Raw genomic sequence first — 23,330 nt, 5'->3', positions numbered from 1 at the left:
CGCTATTACATACTCCTAATATATAAGAAGCATCAATTGTCGTAGCTATAGAAACTACCAAAACTTGTAAGATCAAATTGAATATCTGTATTAAATCGGTCCCTGTCGGGAATAGAAACCGAGACGATCGGCGTTTCATTCTCTGTATTAACCACTCGGTCGGTAGTTAGTTTAGAAATCGTAACGAATTTCAATACGAGCCTGACTGACGACTCGTCTTCGCCCGTGAATGATGACTGTTAAAATTCCTTCACAAATAGGTATAAATCTATAAATTCAAATGATTAATCGCCCTTCCGCTGTCTGTCGGGTCAAACGGTGTATGAATAGATATCTAAATAGATTTTATGTTGGAACCTTAAGTACACAATTCATATTTTTGATCCATTAATTTATGATAAGCTTAGTATGACCTACTTAGTATGGATATAACTAACATCTATTTTAATTTCATTAGACTATATGAATGTAAGTTACAGTGCAACGTAACGTCACTCATACAATAAAAAAAATGCGAATGTTTACTCGTCAAAAAATCTACTCCTCAAACTAAAAAGTCACAAAGTTTATTCGAAGCAAAACAAAATTCGTAAATTTTCCAAAGTAGGTGAACTGAAGTTTCTCACAAAGATTCCCCGAGTCAACCCCTTTCGTTTGATCCATACTTTCACAGACACCCCCTGTTTACTTATCTCATTACAAATTCACCAAAAATTACACCATACATATAAACAAACATTGGTTTGAAAACACTCAAAATGCAAATATTTCGTTCTGATAGTCAATATAAAAGTTTGATTGGATTACGCGTACACACGTGTAACAGTTCCACTTATTACTCTGATGAGTTGGCTCGTGTAAACTCCTCATGGAAAATTTCACAATGCCCTCAGGGGTAGCAAATTGCTACGTATAGAAATTGAATAGCAAGGGTTTCCCTCCCATGGGTTATTGGGGTTGTTTACGGGAAAATTAGAGTGCTATCTTGTTTCTTAAACGCTCAGTTACGAAACGATAACCATCTTTCATATATTATTTTAGTATGGTTTTCATGCTGATTCGTCCAGTAGGTACTAGACATAGTCGTGTCTGTTATGTAAAATATTACAATTAATTATTGCGTTTGTTTTTTCCAGGCTCTCATTTGAGATCCTAAACAAGCTGATTTTAATTGGTCAGAAAGTCGGCAAATAAACATCATTTGTGGACATAATGTTGGCGCGTTTAACATTAATTAAAGATCAATAGCTCAACAACACAACCTATCAAATACAAAGCCTATTCTAAATCGGTTGTCTGTTTGAAAAATCACTCGCTAATTTCTTGAAACGTTGAAGTTAAGATCCTGTTTTACACCCTAAGGTGTATGACAAGGACGCAAGACGTGTGGTCGACAGGACGACAGGTGGATCCAGGGCGACCGCCCAAATCCGGATCTATAGGTACCTGTACATGCGGGACTACGGTCATTACGGACCGTGAGTAATTAGTATCCTGTTATAATTTGCGTTTTAGCCCTTGAGTGTCTATTACTGAAACATCTGCGTAAAGCTAAGCGTCCAACTATCGGTAGCGTACATAACTACATACGTATCGCACCGAACGGATTGTCATAAATGTATATGGAGAAACGGCCTCGGCAATGCCGATGAAGTGGACGCACTTGTGTGAATATGTATAATTACCCCCTTACTCATAAAAAAGTTACTGGACGCTTTAGCTATTATTGAACGGTTCTGTCACTCTCTGACAGAGAACAATTTGTTCTTTGACAGAGAGTGACAAAACAGTGCAATAGCTAAAGCGTCCAGTAAGATTTTTATGAATAAGGGGGCAAGAATCTTTAATGCGATGCGTCCGTTGTGTGCAATGCCGACAGGTGGAGGCTTACCTTATTTTTTGTATAGAAATTCATACAAGTGCGTCCACTTCAACATCATTGCCGAATTGGCCTCGCCACCGGCCGTTTCTCCATACAATTATTAACAATCCGTTCGGTGCGATACGTTCGATAACGAAAGGTGGACGCTTACCTTTACGCTACGGTCAAACTGTGGTGTAATATATAGTCCGAGGGATTCATGTTTTAATCCCTTAACCAATAAAGGGAATAGTGGCTGCGAAGTTCTGTTTGAACAGTTTTATAACCGATTTTCGGTGAGTATAGATACCTACTGGAATTGTCTTTCAGGCTTTGGATTTTTATGTCGGTAAAGGATTGATATATTTTTTTTTAGTGTATGTTGTACCTGGGTATAAATTATGATATGGAACATTGAATTTGTGCTTACTATCTAATGCGTAACTCGTAACTCTTACAAAAACAATCATTTATATTTTAAAGCACACATCGATTCGTAAAATTCACGCCATCCGACCCCAAGCTAGGCAGAGCCTGTATTATGGGTATCGGACAGCTGATATATCTAGACAAATACATACATATTAATTATAAATATGTATGAACACCCAAGACCCGAGTACAAACATCTGTCTTTAAACAAATTTTTGCTCCAGCCGGGAATCGAACCCGGGATCTTTGGCTTAGCAGTCAGGGTCACTAACCACTACACCAGACGGCCGTCATCCTTGTTCAACTCAACCGCCAATAGCGATCACATACACACACTACGTCATCAGTGTAGAATTTAGATGCCCCAAGGGGTTTCTCTTTCAACGTCCTTCCGTGTGGGTATCGAGGTCCGCTAATAAAACTATTTGCGTTATATAATGTACGGAACCCTTTTCCTTCGACGGACCTTCAAGTGTCTCTGGGGGCCATTAATTGAAGAACTGGGTCACGGCGATATGCACTTCCGATAAACAATACACCCATGTACCTGCAGATTTATTTTTATTGTTGGACGGAATTTATTTATATACCTATGTTTTTCCTGTAAGCATCTAGGTCAATTAGAGATGAAATTCTAAAGCTCGTTTTAAATGGCTCTAGCGGAGTTGACAATGAGGACTGATAGATCGCACAGGCTAATGGTAGCGTTATATGAACAGTTACGAAAATATTTACTGTGCCTATATAAGAATAAACCCTTCGAGCCATTAGCCATTCGTCATGTCGCAACTGCATTCACCGTTTAAGCTTTACTTTGCCAAGCACAATGACATTTAGCTCCTGTAAACATGTCATGTAGCCGTGACGTCATCAGTGGCTGTGGTCTTGCGTAAATATTGGTGCGAGCTGGCCAGAGCTTTCGGAGCCGTCGCATCCTGCAGCCTCCCCCTCGGAGGCCTGTGATTGCGAGGGCCGCGCGGGGCGGGGTAGACCGATAGATGCTGGTCGAGTTGCAAGAACGTCCTGCGTACATGACATATGAACGGGCTATCAACAAATTAGACTATGGCGGAATCAACTGCCACGGCGCCAGACTCGACTGAAGCTTAACGACTCACATATTGAGATCAAATTGCGACGGAGCGAGACCGAGTGAGTCAGTGTGCTTTCCTTGTATCGGATTTATTAAGGTGGATGGTCATTTCGCAATGTTGTTCCTCAAATTCTAAAATTGGACGGATCTTTCCTTCACACCGTTCTGCCAACGATGTTTGGTTTGTAAATGCAAGGTTCTCAAAGTATTTACCAACGGTACAGGGCTTTAATTAGATTTAATTTCAGCTTTATTCCTGTCTTTTTTGTAATACTAATTATTATTATCAATACGGATGTTATTGCTGAAACTCGTCAAAACTCTAAACGAAGATAGCAGACACCAATACAAAATTAAGAAGAAAATATGTATTTACCTCTTTGAACTTACTAGCTCTACAATACTCTACATTATACTTCAATTACTTTTATTGAATACTCAGGTGCGAATATTGTGTTAAATACACTACACGTAACACGTTATTGTTTAGAAATGGGGTCGTAGATCTCATTTGAGAAACTTCAACGGCTGTGAACTGAAGGTCGAGGCAAATTCCATTTGAGTTATCGTTTAGCGCCTTCACAATGTAGTAATCAATCATTCCTGTGAAAAACAGATTTCAAGACGCAAAGACGCATTCACTCTCAAGTTTTACAAGTTTATTTTTTTACTTGTACTTTTTTCGATTATTGGCGTCATTGACAACTTTTATTATTGATTCGGTTTGCTTCTTTCGTGTGTTATTTTAAAATGTTCAATCTAATGGAGGGGTATATTTTGGTAACTTTCACCGTTAATTACAAGAATAACGTTGCTTGTCCATCTTATCCTTTGTATAATTAAAGTTTTAACATCAACTTTTATAAGAAACCTATACAATTTAAAACAATTCCAAGAGAGTTTTATCTTTCTTCCCTTACTATCTATTCTCTTCCCACGAATGCGAATATCCTGGTATGTCAACCCTTTGCGTGCTATAGCTCGCCCTAAATTGTCGTTTCTGTAGCCATATCGTCTCAAAGGGTTTGTGCAGTCAACAGGTCGCTCCTCACATCGTCTTGAGTTGCTGAAGTGTCGGTTGACAGGCTCCAGGAGCTCAATATGGTGGTTTCCATGGTGTGAAAGTCAAATTCAGTTTAGTCCGTAAGACCGTTGTGTATAATTTGAAATTTTTGGTAATTATTGAAAAAGTAATGCCCTGAAACTACTACAGCTATGTCTAGTGCTAAAGTGGGCATGTACGACTATCAATCTTATCCTGATGACAATGGATCAAACGACAGTTTAATTCATGAAAAATGCAAAAATAGTAACTGTAATATGTGAATAATAAGCATAATAACGCCTGTAAAATGAAATAATTATCACTCATAATGAGACATTTTCACGAATATATTTTATCTTAATAAAGAATTAAGTATTGATTTCACTCACGGAATCATGACATCCAATCCAAAACACACCATAAAAAACTTGTTCGTTCATTCAGTGTTTTTCAGTGTGGCAACACAAAATTATAATATATTGAGTTTTTCGACTGGCAACACTCTCTTCCGTTTGCCGGCTTTTGTGTGTCAGTGTTTGCTCTGTTGATTAACCAAATAAAAATGCAAGATTAATTAATTCCGCATTATTATTCATAAATTCAGTGTCCATAATAGTTAAGTACAACATCAGGGAAAATAATAAAGGTAACCAAATCCAGTTACTACAGTGGCGACGAGACTTTGAACCCACAGCGTGTGGCGAACAGCGCAAGCAAGTTGTCCGACATATTGAATTTTTGCCGGTAGCTGTCTGCCGTGGTAGTGCAGTGCTGCCAACTTAACAATTTTGAATATTCTGATGACATCTGCTCTGCTCTGTGATATGACACTGACAGCTGACAGCTGACAATACATTCACTCATTAATTAATTGTATGGATGTAAACAACAAAAATAAAGTTTTATTTTGATGGAAGAGCTAAAAGACAAAGTAAAAAGTGGAAAGACCTCTTGGATACAGTCGGAGAGTAAGCAAAATTTGATAATCCTAGCCCAGGAGTTGGGGTTAGTGTCTGAAAGTGAACCTATAAGTTTAGAAGACTTGCGTAAATTGTTACGTACGCACATTAAGACTGTGAATCAGCCTGAGGAGGAGGCGCCGCCTCTTTCACATAATAAGAGAACGATGAATTTACCGTCCAGTCTAGATAATTTCAGTGGAGGAAACTGGATGAGCTACTGTGAACAACTAAATTGTTACATGTTATTGCACGACATATCTGAAGAAAAGAAAGTACCGTTGCTGCTCACGAAATTGAGCATTAATGTCTATGAAAATCTATCCGGGCTTTGCTCCCCACTTTCTCCTATCAAACTTACATATAAAGAACTTTGTGATAAGTTGGACAATTTTTATCACCCAAAAACAAATGTGGCTATGTACCGGGCGAAATTTAAAGATAGGAAGCAGGAAGAAACAGAGTCCATTAAAGATTATATAATGGCATTGAGAAAAATGACAAGGGACTGTGCTTTTACAGATATGAATGAACAACTGAAAGAAAGATTGCTAAATGGAGTCCATAATGAAACAATAAGGTATGAGCTATTGAAAATAGCAGATAAATCACTGGATGAATTGATAACAACAGCGGAGACTGCAGAAATGGCTTACAGATTAGCACACAAGGAAAATCCCAAATCAGTGGAAATGTTTGCAGTAAGGACGCAAAATAAACCTTACTATAAAAAATCTACAGGAAATAATCAAGATTCAAGTGGTTCTAAGTGTTTTTGTTGTGGCAAAATAGGTCACATGCGTTCAGAGTGTTCATTGAGATACAAATTCTGTAGTGAATGTGGACAAAAAGGTCATATTTTCAGGGTTTGTTCCAGGAAAAATACAAACATTAAAACTGTTATAGTTGAAAATGAAACTGACAAACAGGAAGAAGTTCATGATACGAGTTTTGATATTGAAAGTGATAAATTCCAAGTATTAAGTATGCGGACCCGGGATAAGGTACCATCTCATTATATAAAAGTAAAAGTAAATGGTGTTCTGCTTGATTTTGAAGTTGATACGGGTTCTGATATTACAACTATAAATATCAGTGATAAAAATAAATATTTTCCTAGTTTAAAACTAGAAGAATCTGGATTTACTATGGTCAATTACAACCAGTCAACTTCAAAACCGATCGGTGTTATAGGTAACCTGAATGTTATTTATGACAAAGTGTCTTGTAATAATTTGTGTTTGGTGGTGGTTCCAGATGGTCCACCTAGGATTCTGGGAAAAGATTGGCTATCTTATCTTAAACTTTGGCCCTTAAATTTAACTCAAAATGTTAACATATGTCTAGTAGATGTAGACAAATACATTGAACAAATAAAAAATGATTTTCCCATTGTATTTGAACCTGGATGGGGTGATTTCAAAAAGTCTTCAATTTCATTAAAACTGAAACCAAATGCTAATCCTAAATTTTTGCCAGCGAGAAGTGTTCCTTTTTCATTAAAATCTAAAGTAGATGATGAAATTAAACGCTTATTAGATAATGGTCGTATAGCACCAATTGAATTTAGTGAATGGGGAACACCTGTAGTACCAGTTCTGAAGAGTGACGGGTCAGTAAGATTGTGTGGTGACTACAAGGTCACACTGAACCCATTTTTAGAGATTGATCACTTCCCACTTCCAACTATTAATCAAATTTTAGCAAACTTTGAAAACTTTAGAAGAAACCAACCAGAGACTAAGATTAGTATTGGAACGAATTGCAGAAGTGGAATTAAAACTAAAAATTAATAAGTGTAAGTTTTTTACACAGCATTTGGAGGTGTTTGGTTATCATGTGTCAAAAGAAGGTATTCAAGTTATTAAGGACAATATAGAACCTTTATTGAAATCACCCAAACCTGATAGTTTAAAAATGTTACGTTCATTCTTGGGAAAAATTAACTATTATAATAGATTCTTGAAAAACATGGCAGTAATTTTAAAACCATTGTATGACTGTCTTAAAAATGATCATTTTAGTTGGAATGCTGAATGTGATATAGCTTTTGTAAAAATTAAGGAACAATTAGCTAATACAACAACACTGGCTCATTATAGTAATGACTTACCGGTCATATTAAGTTGTGATGCATCGGATTGTGGGGTGGCCGCTGTATTATCAGTGAGGAGCAGTGATGGAATAGTTAAACCTGTGGCTTTTGCCAGTAAAAAATTAAATGATACACAGATGAAGTATCCTACAATAGAAAAGGAAGCATTGGCTATTATCTTTGGGGTGACAAAATTTTATGAGTACTTGTTTGCAAGGACATTTGAATTGGAAACTGATAACTCAGCATTGGTAAGAATTTTTGGCCCCAAAAAGGGTATACCAAAAATGGCTTGCAAACGATTACAACATTGGGCTATATTTTTGTCAGGGTTTAACTATTGCATCCGGCATATTAATTCGAAAAATAATCCAGCAGATTATTTATCGAGGTACCCAGTGAATGATAAAAGTAATTATAAACATCCATTGTTAGACTGTAGTGAATTAAGTGTCATAAATTATATGTCCTTATCCAATTTTGAAAGTGTTAATTGGAAAGATATTGCAAAAGAAACTTCTAAATGTGTTTTGCTGTCGACTATTATGAGATATTGTATAGATGGTTGGCCAGATAAAAGTAAATTAAGTAAAGATCTGAAACCATTTTTTGACAGAAAAAATGAACTTACTATTGACCAAGGTTGCTTATTATGGGGATTTAGAGTGGTTATTCCTGAAGCTTTACAAAATTTAATCATGAATGAGTTACATTCAAGTCATTTCGGAATAAATAGAATGAAGCAAATAGCTCGTTCCTATTTTTGGTGGCCAACTGTGGATAAAGAAATAAGCAATATTACATCTTCATGTTTAATTTGTTTAGAGAATCGCAATGCACCTGAAAAAGCGCCTCTGTCTACTTGGCCATGTTCTGAGTCTGTGTGGGAAAGATTACATGCAGATTTTCTTGGTCCTATTTATGGAAAAATGTTTCTTGTGATAGTCGACAGCTATTCAAAGTGGCCTGAAGTTTTTCTCATGTCAAATATTACAGCAGGTAAAACCATCTCAATTTTCAAAGATGTATATACAAGATTTGGTTATCCACTCCATTTGGTGGTAGATAATGGCCCAACCTGGACAAGCAATGAATTTAAAGAATTTTGTAACATAACAGGGGTAAAGATGAGCTTTACACCTCCCTATCATCCGGCCACAAATGGAGCGGCTGAACGATTCGTACAAACATTTAAAAACCATGTAAAAAAAATTGTGGATAGCGGACATAATTTAGAATATGCCACTAACTTGTTTCTGTTCGACTATCGAACTAGTGTTAATAGAACCACTGGTGTTAGCCCTGCAAAATTGTTATTTGGGCGTGAGCTTAGGTCAAGGTTTTCCCTTCTAAGGCCACAGCCAATTAGTACACGTTTGCAAATGCATAATGAAAAACTTAAACAGTATTATCAGGGAAGTAGATCTGTGTTATTTAATGTGGGGGAGAAGGTTATGATTAGAGATTATAGAAATAAGGCAAAGAAATGGATTCTTGGTCAAGTACAGGAGTGTCTAACACCAGGAGTAACTTATATGGTTGAAGCACAGGGTAGAGTTGTCAAACGACATGTTAACCAAATGTTAAAGTGTTCAGTGACCATTTAAGTACTGTAATCTATAAAAATATACTAATTATTTCTAATAACCTATTGTGTGTACCTACTGCATATGTTAGTATAGTAGAGTCATGAATTACATGTTAATCCCAACATGTCATAGTCCTACTTGTACTTTGCTAGTATAGTTACTGTGTTAGTTTATAAGTATACTTACTGTACCTACCTAAATAATATATTATTATGTACTTGTACTTTTGTTATTTCGGGGCGGGGAAGAGTGTGGCAACACAAAATTATAATATATTGAGTTTTTCGACTGGCAACACTCTCTTCCGTTTGCCGGCTTTTGTGTGTCAGTGTTTGCTCTGTTGATTAACCAAATAAAAATGCAAGATTAATTAATTCCGCATTATTATTCATAAATTCAGTGTCCATAATAGTTAAGTACAACATCAGGGAAAATAATAAAGGTAACCAAATCCAGTTACTACAATTCATGCCATTTTATCCAACGCTAGTCTAAGCGTCATTCGGGCAGTTCTTCTTTTTATTTATTTATTTTATTTTATTTATTTTATTTATTTGGTACACAAAACAGAATAAAATCATTACAAATTAAGAATATAAGCATTGAAGAACATAGATCTAGATTTCATTCCAAAGCATGCATACACATAATCATATTAATATAAGGAACATGCTACATAATTAATTTATCATAATATCTATCAAGTGTTCATAATTTCATTCAATAGGTACAAACAATTTTACATAATAATTTACAAACATATTTCAATAATTATAACTTACGATACAATTAAAATTTAATTAAAAATTTTAATCGATATAAAATTTAAAAATGTAATAATACTGACAATATTCTATTCTATTAAATTAAAAGTAATTTTGAAAAATAAATAATCAAATTGACAAAATTAAATTTATAATGGCGTGCTATTTTGAAAGATTTTGGTTAAGCATCCTTTGAATTTATACCTACGGCAGTCAAAAATATCTATGTCTGGAAATGATTGTATGGTTTCATTATAAACTCTACACATTCTCACTATTGGATTGTAATAGGAAGTGTTGTTAATGTACACCCTCAGGGTAAAAGGTAGGTATTTGCGACATCTATTGCGGGTATTAAAATTGATTAGGGACAACAAGTCGGGACAGTCTATCATGTTGTGTATGATTTTGTATAAATGAATTAGGTCAGATTGTTTTCTGCGGACATCCAAACGCATAATGTTAAATTTATTTAACCTTTGGTCATAGTTAGATAGGGTGCGTCCAAGATTACACCTGTACGACAATATCCTGAGAAATCTCCTTTGTACTCTCTCTATGCTATCGCTATGAACAATGTAAAACGGAGACCATATGATACAACCGTATTCCAGAATACTGCGGACAAGGCTATAATAGAGAGTGACCGAACTATAAGGTTTTTTAAATTCCTTGGTAGACCTAAGCACGAACCCCAATATTCTGTTTGATTTGCTAACTATATTTTGATAATGGGGTTTAAATGAAAGTCGTTCATCGAAATAAACACCCAAATCCTTTATAGTAGTTTCACGACCTAGAGTTCGACCTGATAATCTGTAATCATAAAGGATTTTATGATGCTTATTCGTAAACGAGATCACTGAACATTTAGCAACATTGAGCTGCATCAAATTATTACTACTTTTAACCTACATAACTGTGTCTCCACCAGTTGTGAGGAAAATATCATGAGTTTTACAAATATTTATTTATTTATTTATATTTCAACGTGCATTGTACTAAAAACACAACGGCTGTGAACGTTTACAAAAATATAAATTTATATTTTTGTATTTAAAATTACGTTACAGAGTGGTAAATCCGCGTGACAGAGGTGTATTTCATACGAATCTTGGCTGTCTCCTGCCACTTCATCCTGCGTATATTTCATAATGTTAGAAAAAAAATATATGACGAGATAAAATATAAAATTTTATTTAAACTCCAGAAGATATTACTTATTTAGTAAAACAAAATATATATTTTTAAAATATTTCTGAAATATTTAAAAAAAAATTTGAAAAATTGTCTCTCACTACCCAATGTTTTAGTAGTTACACTCTGTCACGTAGGTTGCCATTTAAAATATTTGTTTGAGCCACTCGTCCTTATTGCCATCGATCAGAGTTTAAGATCTCCTTTTCCCCCTTGGTAAGATTTCCCCTTAGAGATCCAGACACCGCGTATCGGCCACCCGCAAAGTGTGACAGGAGGTGCGTGTGTTTATTCGGCGACAGCTTCGTCACGTAGGTAATTGTTAAAATAAAATATATTTAAATTATTATTTTGATATTTACTCATTGGTAATAACGATTACTTTGCAATCAACATGTGAATCATACATTTTATGTTTCTGTTTAAATACTATTCGACTTTGCAATACATTTTACCCCTCTGTCACACGACAAATCTGTCACATTCTTACCAAACACTCCAACCTGAGGATATTCATCAACGAAAAATTGAAGAGAAACTACACGTTTTGGTTAAAGTACGAAGCGAAAGGTACGTCCAATACACTTGCGCTGCAGTAATAAAAAGTTTCGTTAGTGAAAAAGGTGATTTCGTGCTATTGTTCTCAAGAACAGACGATGAATGTGGTAGACTGTTTAATATGGTGGAGATTGATTTATCGGATGTTTGATGATTGCATTTAAGTCCTTCCAGCTTCTAGGGTTATTAAAAAAGGAAAAAAAAATAGTTTTTCAAGTTCTAAGAGCCACTTCTGTACTTTCGAAATATGGCTGATTAAAACTTTAAGAAATTACGTAATTTTTCGTTATATTACTTAAATTTTAGTTTGTCGAAAATATTATTTGTGTAGATAAACATTAATTTATGTAGTTGGAACAAATTTGTCGTTTAAGTTCCTGAAATACAGATATTTCAGTCTCCAGAGGTTTTCAAGTGTGATTTTAATTAGTTATACTAATTATAAAGATATATCCAGTTAATTCTTTGACTAAATTGAAACCATAATGATTTATATGTAAGTTACTAAATTATTCTTATTAAATAAAACTGTTTTATTCCAAAACCCTGCCTAATATTCAATAGAATAACAACTCTGTCACATCGTTTACCACTTTGTAACGATTGGTGTCTCCTGGTAGTCAACTTATTTTTGGTCGTTTATATGTTATGTTATAAATAGTACAACTTTGGAAAAATCATATTAAATTTAGTCATTGATGTTAACGTCTATGCTGTTAAATTTTTACTGTAATTAGCAGCGAAAAAATATTTATAACAAAAACAAGCTTCATTTTAGCTGAAATTGTGACAGAGTGGTAATAACTACTTAATAAATATTTTGTTATTACTAAAAATCTATTCCTTCATATGTTTTCTAAAATGGTATTTTATTTATTAGCGTATCAAAAAAGTTTCATTTCAAACGACGAAGACTATCTCGTTAAAAAAAAATAAAAGATAATGTGACGAAGGTGTAATTTTTTGTGCCTTATCCACGTATTATGTCCTTAAAATATTGAAAAAATTGGTAAACTACGCGGCCAACCACCTTTTTCGATAGAATAGACATGAAGCTATCATAAAAATGATAAGAGTTCACCAAAAAGCTATAGTTTTTTTTTTCGAATTTGGGATAATTTTTTACTCATTATGTAGGTTAAAAAGAAGAACTGCCCATTCAACTTTAAAAAAAAGTCCAAAACGCAGTCGTCTGGCCTGTTTAAATATAGCCGATGGATATTCGAACATTCATCGCGTCATATCGTATTGCATTGAATATAGGTTTAGGAACGTATCCGGAAAATAAGGAGATGGGAGAATACATAAATCATACGTACGATCTTTTACGTATCAGTGATTTTAAGATGGGACAGTAGTAAGTTGCTGTGGTGTGTGTTTTTTATAGATCAAATAATGGGAGCGATTCTAAAGCAACCGAATTAAAATAAAAGTATATTAACCTATCTTTTAAATCCAAAAGTACATTTAACGCAATAATATACCTACTTAATATGTTTTGGTACCATATTTTGCTACGTCTCTAGATACTATTTATACAACTTGTGATAATTATATCGCTTCTTATTCATTTCCTGTCCTAAGAAGCCTTAAAAAGAAAGATTTTACTTGCAAACGGAACAAATCCGATGACTGGCCCAGGTTTAGCTGAGATGATGAATATTGGAAACGATTTATTTGCAGCATCATTCACAAATGTAGTATTTAGGGCAGGGTTTTATCATTGATCGAGGCGAAACAGCCAAAGTCACATGTAATACACTCGTAGATATAGTGACGAAGACATTCAGCCCAAATCATCGTTCGCTAGAAGTGGTGTTTGTATGTAGCCCGAAGGTTTTTATAAATAAAAAAATACTTATGCGAATTTTCAGATTAGCAGAATTAGTTCAGTGTGTTGTGTGCGAGTTTAAAAACACCATTTAGTAGACACGGCCGCCGTCCGTGTGTGTTTAGTGCCCATTGAATCGTCGCGATGTGACGACCTGAATAAGTCTCAAAGACCATTTCTGTTTGTGAGTCGGATTCCATTGTCTTTATTCCATCACTCATGCAAGACATAGGCTTTAACTTTAATCAAACGTCTTCTTTTTCATGGTTAGAGCTAAGTTTTTTTTACTTGAAAATAAAATTTAAATAAAATTGGTGGTTATAAAAGTGAAAATGGTCATTTTGACATTGTATCTACAAAAAAACATATTTACTGTTATACCACAGAATAATAAAATAGTATATTATTTATATTAATACATACATTTAGGTAGTTACTATAAATTTTAGGTTAGATATTTATTATTGTAGATTATAAACTAGATTAGATGAATAATTATTAAAACACCTACTCACATATTTAGGTATACTTATCAGTAAGTTGGCGAACTTTCAGGTGTCTCCGTAACTTCAACAAAATAGTCTAGTCCTCAGCTAGGGTAACCACACGGACAGTACAATCATTCCGAGGGAATGTCGAAAATCCAAACCCAATATTTCAGAGGCAGGTATTTCAATTATCCTCCGCCCGCGCGGGGCTGCGCTGAAGAATCGATTGCGGGACATTCCCGCCGGCGAAACTAAGCCTTGTCACCCTACACGGCTTTCAAGAAGCGGGCCAAATTGTCTTTGGAACTTGTGCCTTCATTTCTCTGTCACCCTGGTATCTACGAATTTGCCTACTGCACTTCGCTTACCAACTCTTTTCTAGATTTTTTCATTGTCTTATTATCGCAATAGGATAGCCGTTTCTGAGGCAATCTTCATTTTTCTCTAATTAATTCGGTCCATTCAATTGTGATTGTATTTTAACAACTTTTCCCATTAATCAAAAACGTGCTCTGCTTTATTAAGTGCTCAGACTAGTTAAGTTTAATACGAAATATCTACCACTCGTATTCCTTTGATTAACGAAGTAACAAATCACACAAGTACGACTACAAGTGTGTTAGTGGTGATCTAGCGAATATTCGCCCCTACGCTAATGAATATACGAGTGTGGCATGCGAATAACTTAGCTTATGAATTTTAATTAGCAAGCGAGGCCCTTACTAATAAACATACGTGACTTTTAAAAGAGAAATGTGTCTTGACAAGTACCAGGGGTTGAGAGACGGCAGGAGATTTGCAGACAGGACGCTATGAGGGTGAGCATGTGTGTGTGTGTGTGTATGTGTAGGTGTGTGTGTGTGCGCTTGCCTCAATGGGGATGCCACTGTTTATCATGAATATTCCGTAGTGTTTTATTTCAGAAGCTCTTTGGAGTGTTGACTATAACATGGTAAATTTTATAGGGATTAAATAACTTGAGACGGGCGTTCGTTCAGTACATTAAATATGTCGCGTCAATCGGGTCAATTTCAGATTACTTGTAAAGTTTCATTCTGTTGACTGAGTACGTTGTTTCCATAGCAAATTTTAATATCTATAAATACTAACGTGAAAGACTACGTGTCTTTTTTACTTTGAAGATCGCTGAGAGTAATTTGGTAGCTTGGCAACCCCATATGAATTCCCACGGGAAAACATTTTAAGGCATCATCTGACAAATCTAAGAATTTTTATTTTTATGCAGCACATATCTACCTACACATACATCCCCATCTATCTTTGTCGCGGCTGCGTAATTATTTCATACCTTCCCCGAAGCTTTCAAGTGTAAAAAAATAAAACCTCCCGCGTCTCTTTATTTCGCCGTCTGTCTGACACCGAAAGATGAGAAACAAAGTTTTGCTTTTCGCTCTAACCTTCCCGAGTTCTTTGTTTGTATTTGGCTCGATTTTTGATACTTCAGTAATAATTTATGTCGCCTACATTTTGGTGTAGTACCTACCTAGGTATGTTTATTAGTTAGTGTCAGTAATGTTTTTGCCTTTGCTCTAATTTTAGTTTGTGGACATTGCTGATTTTATTGTAAAATAATTGATTTAATTGAAATGACATAGCACCACGGATTAGGCTGCTTTAGGGCGCCTTCAAATTAGTCGCGAAGTGTCGCGCGACTGCAGCGCTGCTGCAGCGCTGCAGCCGCGCTGCTGTCAAAATCCATATACATTTTGTAATTTAAAAGATGCGCGACTGCAGCGCTGCTGCGGCGCTGCAGTCGCGCGTTAATAATTTATATGGAATTTAGACAGTAGCGCGGCTGCAGCGCTGCAGCAGCGCTGCAGTCGCGCGACACTTAGCGACTAATTTGAAGGCGCCCTTAAACTTAACTATAAGTCTTAAAAGCAATTTTTCTTTTAAACGACAAAACTTATTTGCATAAACTTTTAACATCGGTATAATATAAAGTCTAAATACATAATGATAATTCCGCACATACGCGTGCAGTATCTGTCCCACAGAACATTTATTATTATATAACACAGTTTAATTGTACAATTATAAATGGACGTAGCGTGAAGAGTTTACTTGCAACATAATAATTGTTTCTTGCACTAACAACACTTCCTTCCGCTGTGTCCTACGGCTAAGAAAATGGAAGAAGAGACGAAATTATCCATTACTCGCTGTACCCGCGAGCTTCGCTACGCCTTAAAAAGTTTTCCCATGGGAATTCCGCGACAAAAAATAGCCTATGTGTTAATACAGGGTGTCAGCTAACTCCATACCACATTTCATTGGCATCGGTTCAGCCGTTTTGACGTGGAGAAGTAATAAATATAAACACACAGACACACATACTCACAAACTTTCGTCTTTATAATACTTATTGGTAGGAAGTAGGATAAGTTAAATAAACTCGCGAGAGTCGCGAGCAATGAAAAAGTTCCAGTGACATAGCACCAAATTACTCCTACGGAAAAGGTTAGCTTGACGCCGTTCGAAATATTGAAGTACATTTTAACAACGCAAGAGAACCAAGTAAAAAAAGTGCGTTTTTAGAAGCGCTGCCGGAGTCTGTATAAATCCAAATATGTATTTGAGTACATGAAACACTTATCTCCGAAAGTACCTACATATTTGTACCATCGTATTGTTTTTATTAAAATTCAAATAATTTCTGTCTTTCTCCCCATTTTTACTGTTCCAAGCTAAGATGCTGTTCACCTCTATCTATATGTTGGCAGTAATTAGAGACAGAGCCGCCCATGCGTATTGTGAATCTTATTACGTGAGCACTTAGCGCTAATTTCGTACAGCAAGTGGTTAGTCTACAGCCGTAGCGTCTTAGTGCTACGTGAATATTTTATAGAATACTAGTTGTTCCCGCGAGCTTCGCCTCGCTTCGAATTCCGGGATAAGCCCATGTAATAAACAGGGTGCCAGCTTACGGTATGAAAAAAGTTCATAAAAATTGGTCCAGCCGTTTTCCGGAAAAGATCTATCCCACCATCCTTCTGTCCTTACATACAAACTTTCACGTTTTATACTACATAGGATCTACATTGTATTAAGTATATTATGTAGTAAACTATACATGTATGGTGTATGGGTGCAGAATTGTATGCTAATGTAAATCGATTATGTATATCTATTTTTAAACTGGCCGTCCATTGAAACTATAATTTCTATTTTAGTACTATTCAAGGATTTTGTGTAGGTATCTATAATTATTTTAGGAATTCTAATATAATAATTTTCTACCGTAGTCTTTTTATAAAATCGTTGGTCGAGATTTAAATTGAAAAAGTTAAGTCATTTTCGGTTGAATTTATAAATCCCAATGAGATATTAAATTTATCTTTTTATTCACTAGATCTTAGTAAAATTTAATCGTTAACAACATTAATAAACTAATTTTACTGACTGTTTACTTCTCATAGTTACAACAGCAATCTTGTCTTTTATATTGTAAACATGTTAATTACCACTTTCATGCCCATAATAAGGAATAGATGTTATCTAGCATAGAGCAGCGGCTAGGCAGCGTTCGTTCTCTATACATATTTAATGCTGGACGAAGCGAATACCTTTCCATGTAAATGCGACACTAATTTTATTTATTAAACGAGTAACAGCCTCCGTAAATGCCTGCGCTTCCGTCACTCGCGATTCTTGTGAACCGTCCAAATGAACAACGCGAATGTGACGTCACCATTATTTAATCTACATAAAATACTTCAGTAGGTAAGTTACACTCACGAGCAATTAAAAGATTCCACTGAGAAAAACTCCAAAAACTCCAACGGAAAAGGCTAGCTTAATGATGCCTTCTGCAACATTGCTCAAATTCAAACACATGTTCAGTTTCTCTTTGTAATATCACACAGTAGGTTTAATTAAAATTACAATAGTAAAGTGAGGAGTCAACGTCGAAATGAGGAGTTCAGGTTTGCAATTGCACTGCTCGCGTTTGCCCAGTAGTCTAGAATCTAGGTGCAAGTCTAGATGTCTAGAGTCTAGACTTGACTGTGTGCGAAAACTAGTTAAAGTTACAGCCTCCTTGGAGTCCCTCAGTTCCGATGAATGCATCGTATATTCGCATACCTGAGAGCTGTTTCAATTTTCACAAAAATAAGTAAACAATTTCTATTGAAGTGCTATAAAATGCATTGTTAAAATTCCGCTCGAAGTTGCTACCAGAGAGTTTGACAGGCAGTTGAAGTTTCGGAAGTTCCACATTCAAATAACTTGGGAATAGTAATAGTATTGTTGCATAAGGTTTGCTAAAGAAATAGTGCTACTCGTATATGAACTTGTTTTAGAGATAACTATTAGGTAGATATAATAGGATGCATTAAGATGAATTTCTAATGGCGAGGCAAGAAGAGGCGACACGAAGATTGAATGGAAAATTGATAATTATTGTCTTTTATAGCATCTGTCACAATTGAAAAAAATCCATACATAGTTAAATTCTCGTCTTGCCTTGTCGGTGGAAAACCACCATTTCAGTTTTAGTTATAAATGCAATCATAGTTGACTTTATTTGACCGCTACGTAGTATTTCAGGAACGATTGAAATATTCAACCTTTAAACTAAGTATAACACGAATCTTCTAGATAGTGTTTCAGTTTTAACATACCCTCTGAAAGCATCATTTATTTACAAAGAGAAATCTTGAGCGCGTGTTTGCCCCAACTACGTACCGGTCCCGTGAGGTATCGTCTGCTACTACACGTCTGTGTGTGGAATTTGTGGAATACTTTTCCACGTGTACCTATGTACAATCGGCTTCATGAGTTTTGTCAATTTTATTCGGAAATAAGTGATTAACTTAAGAAAACTGTTTTAAAACACTCACGAGCAATGAAAAGGTTCCAGTGAAAGACTGGCCTAATGACGCCAATAATAGATCGGTAATAGGACGAGATTTTGAAAAGCTTTGATATTCGAATTAGGTACGCATTAGGACACATTGTCCAATTTAATCAGTTATTTAATTATGATGTCAAAGGATCCTTGGTAAAATTAAATATAATAAGTAGGTAGTTATTCCAATGGATAGCCAAGAGGATTTGTTATATTTATCGTGTCTTATCACTTGTATAAATAGATACATGTGCGCGGTCGCGTGACGCTTGATGATAAATTTGTACGCTAATTTAAACGTCGATCCGATGTTATCATTCATTTCGTAACGAACATTATTTTTGTATTGTCAACAATATGTATAAAAATAAGTATGATCTTAGATAAAATATTTTTTTGGGATAAATACACCTTGAATTCGTAAGTACTTAGTTTAGTTTTAAATAAGTGTATAATTAGTTAGTAATAATTAAATTAATTAGGTGTATTGATTGAAATTCTTTCATGCATGTAATTTTCTGGTAAACATAAGTAATTATTAGCTATCATACGGCGCGGTGTAAGCCAAGGCTAAGACGGAGCTCTGGCAAACACAACATTTTCAGTATCATCGCCTTACCTCAAACACAAACAAGGTGAAATAATGAAATAAATCATATCGTCTCAGGTATAACCTCAAGGAGGTGAGACATCCATCAAATGGGGCTCACTTCTTAATACAACCGAAAACCGCAATATACCTAAGTTTACCCGCCCAGCGCATTTATTACTTCTTGCTAAATGGAAATCGGCGCGGCGGCGGCGGCCGTGGCGCCCAAGCTAATAAAACCCTAATCCCAGCCCACCATAAGGTTGACTTTCCAAAAGCGGAAAACCAGTCGTCGCCGGCGAATGAAAATCCTGTAAATACGAAACATGTCATCCGCATTACCGCGGCAACGCGGAGATACGGCACACATTCCGAAAACATCCGCGCCGCTTAAGACAATATAACACCGATATTAATTTTATAGAGTGCTACTGTTTTTAAGCGATTTATAACCGTAGCTGGCTGTGTTATGGATGATTTTGGACTGTTATGAAGGGGAGCCCTGACAATAAAATGACGGCTTGTGTGTTGTGGCGCGCTCCTCGGCCGACGATACTCTTTAGCCGCGGTTATGTTTTTATTGGCACAGTTTTAAATGTGTGGATTATCATCGTCAGCATAAGCGATTTATTGCATTTTATGATTTTCCTCATTGGCTTTGAATTGTTTTTCGCTTATTGCATTCCTTTTTTTTTTCTCATTTACAATTCCTCTCTATTTTAACATTTCATAATCATTGATCAATTGATTACTCATCTACATAAAAGTCTTCTAAAGTACACAAAAAATTCAAACATCGAAAATATCATTGCAATTGCACCAAATACAAATATTTTGAAAAATATCATCGATCAGATCAAAGGTCCAGTGCCGAAGGGATCTCGACGATGCAACTCGCGGCAGTAGGGCCCAGAGCGTTTACGACATAATAGAGCATTAGTTGGATCCACTTTTGACATCATTATCTGTGGGCTCGAGTGACGATAACCTGGCGGAGGCGCCCCGCGCCGCAGTCTCGCGCCAACCTCCGCACCGAGTGGACGTCTTGAGCCACGCTTCACCGCCCAAACCCCTCCCCCCTCAATGAAAGAGGCGCGGAATTTTGGCGCGCTCATGCAACTTGTATGCCGCCGCGACTGTGTGTGAACGCACTTGGATTGCAGTGTTGGATTTGGATTTGTTAGTTTTTTTTTCCGCGGTTCTAGTGTCTCCTGCGCACGGACGTATGTTCGCGTTGAGTCACGCGTGACGCACTCGATGGCCGAACGCCGCCGGTTGCATTTGTTTTGATACTTTTGATGCTCATTTTCATTCTTGATTGGATTCGTCTCCGCCATCACTGCCTTTGCCTAATGACTAGGAAATTGACTGAGCCTTGCGAAATGTGATTAGAATAGATACTCTAATGATTCAATTATTGTTTATTGTGGTACGTCCATGTCATAATCCGGTATCGTGCCATGGGTTTCGACATCGCTGCAGTATTGTACTTATTTGTGTACGGTTAAATATATTAATAAATTAGTATGCTAATCTTACTTTGATATGTCTATTACTACATCTAAATCTATTACAACAAGAGTATTTTATTAGTGTAACAGTTTCCGGTTTAGTCCCGCGCTGGGGCGCCACTTTCTTTGTTTTCCTCGAGTGTTTAGATTACGGCGTACTTTGGCAATAATTATGTTTGACTTTCTGAAACTGTATGAAATTAGCTGATTTGAATGAACTAGACATCACATTATTTACGTTATACCATTTATTATTAAGAACCTATTTTTTAGTTTATGGTACAGAAGTGGGGACGTTGTAGATAGGTAGCTAAAATAATAGGTAGATTTTAGGTCACATAGCATCCCATCGACTGCACCTACTAATAAAATATCAATTGTTAAGCCTGTAAATATGTCAGTACTATTGATTATATTATGAAATAGAATTATAATTATAGTTAAACCATTAATAATTTTACTACCGCTTAGTCTGCACGTGTCATTTTCAATAAGTAGTAATTAATTAAGGTAACTATGACGGTGAGGGCAATTATAGAATTTATATTATTTATTATAGCGGATATTTTCAATAGCATTGTATCGATTGCAAACCTATACCCGAGGCAATGTCTAAATGAAACCTACGTTAATCCAGGCTATGTGATACGGTTAGCGGCCTATGTTTCTCATGATTTCAAAATTACTGCTAATAGCGGGTGGAAAGCTTTTGGCTAGCCTCTGTCTGACTGCCCTTACCTGCAATGTGCTTAACTTATACTAACAAAAGTAAAGAGTAGACTGTGAGAAAAAAAATCTCCTCAAGTAGTAATAATACGGGCATTGTTCCCACCCCTCCGCTCTTCAATGCTGACTTCTGAATCCCTAATCCCTTACTCCTTGCCGGGGACACACGGGCAGGTGTGCCGTAGAAACATACCCTAATTTGTAAAACATCGACTTGAAATGCTCGAGATCATTCCAAAAACTACTCACAAAGTTAGCTGCTACTCGGCTTTGGCGAGGGTTGCTGATATTCAAAGAAACTCTGGTAACGCTATGTTCTAAGAAAACTAATAGAAGGGACCGGGTTCGATTCGAAGAATATTAGCTAGAGGTCGGTTTAAAACTTAAATGTCTTGCTAACCCTTAACACCTACGGGAACCTGGCATGGCTGTGGGTGAAACGTACACAGTCTGAAAGGTCACTTCACAACATTAAAACTTATCTTCCTACGCCCGAAGATATATGAACCATAACCATATTGTTAAATGTTTTTTAAAAATTTAGAAAAATGCTGAATTAGGCGTGAGAAGCGAGCGCTTACCCGACTGGGCTACCACCGCTCTGGATCTTTAGGGACTTTCAGTCGTCATTGAAAAAAAAACGGCACAACATTACCGTTATCTTAAAGAATGTTAGATTCGTAACGGTCAAGCATAATCCTTCCGGCCATGTAACGTTTATTGTCAAAGTTCCGACAGACAGTAGGGCGTTTAACAACAGCAATACTGTTGCAAACAAAAGCAATTCGGGCCGTTTAACAGATTGTACTGGTCAAACAAAACATGGTAATTGCATGAAGCGGGCAGCACTGGATGCACGCCCCCACTTGTCATAGAAGGGTGGTCTGGGGGTCACTTTATATAACGAAAAACCAAGCTTCTACCTCGTTGAGACTCTATCTCGTTGTGTTAAAAGTGCCGATTGCATGACAGCTCTCGTTCGTTCGCCATTCGTCAGTATAGAGTAGCCCTCCTGCCCACACGGAATCCTGATCGTTGCGTAGTTTGCAACAGTTGGAAGAATGCGTTTCTACAGATGCATCGGGTTTTGGATAGGGTTCTTAGAGAGGTATTGTGGTTATTGTGTATTTAGAAAAAGTGCGCTTAATTATTTGATCTTATAGATAAATCACTAGCTGAAAGTTCAATGAAAGCACCTTTTCAAGTAGTTATTTCTTTTTAAACCAGTTTAAGAAATAAAAGGAAATTTAATTTAATTGATTGACAATCTGTCTCTATTTGGCTTTCACCCTAAGCTGGTGACTGAAGTTTTTCTTTCATGTTCGTTCTACTTAAAAATTTAAGATGTAGTTCCACAACAGTACTGAGATCACGGTTCGGCCTTAGTTTAAAACTTAAAGTAGGTTAATGTATCGCTTCAAGAAAAGTAAGGTTTTGGTGCTCCGGTTAAATAATGTATTTGCTGCCAGTAAAGTTGACATCGTTCGATCTTGGCCATGTCCATTGCCTTGGTAGTTGGTACCAAATACTTTATAATTATTTGTAAATGATGTATCTACATAGGTAATTATTATCATCTCGGTATAATATGGTGATTTTATGTCGTGAGAATATCTGGTTTCTAAACTCGCTTACGCATTTTGTCAAATGTGTTAATTACTATAGGTATTGTTTTAAAGAATTGTCCCACAGCCTTCTAAATAATATTCTTCTGAAGTCTTT

General features: G+C 36.1%; 1 protein-coding gene across 1 annotated transcript in view; it reads left to right on the top strand.

Moving 5' to 3' along the window:
• The first annotated feature begins 20,303 nt into the window (after positions 1–20,303).
• Positions 20,304–23,330, top strand: part of LOC105383511 (AF4/FMR2 family member 1) — a 111,885-nt gene continuing 108,858 nt past the window's right edge. Inside the window, exon 1 of the mRNA XM_048625561.1 lies at positions 20,304–20,550. The gene's annotated coding sequence lies outside the window, so the exon portion shown is untranslated. The remainder of the gene's footprint in view (positions 20,551–23,330) is intronic.

This window comes from Plutella xylostella, chromosome 14, assembly GCF_932276165.1.
Source record: "Plutella xylostella chromosome 14, ilPluXylo3.1, whole genome shotgun sequence".
NCBI classification, from domain to species: Eukaryota; Metazoa; Arthropoda; class Insecta; order Lepidoptera; family Plutellidae; genus Plutella; species Plutella xylostella.
Note: the sequence above shows the minus strand (reverse complement) of the source record. Positions and strands in the feature narration are given on the sequence as shown.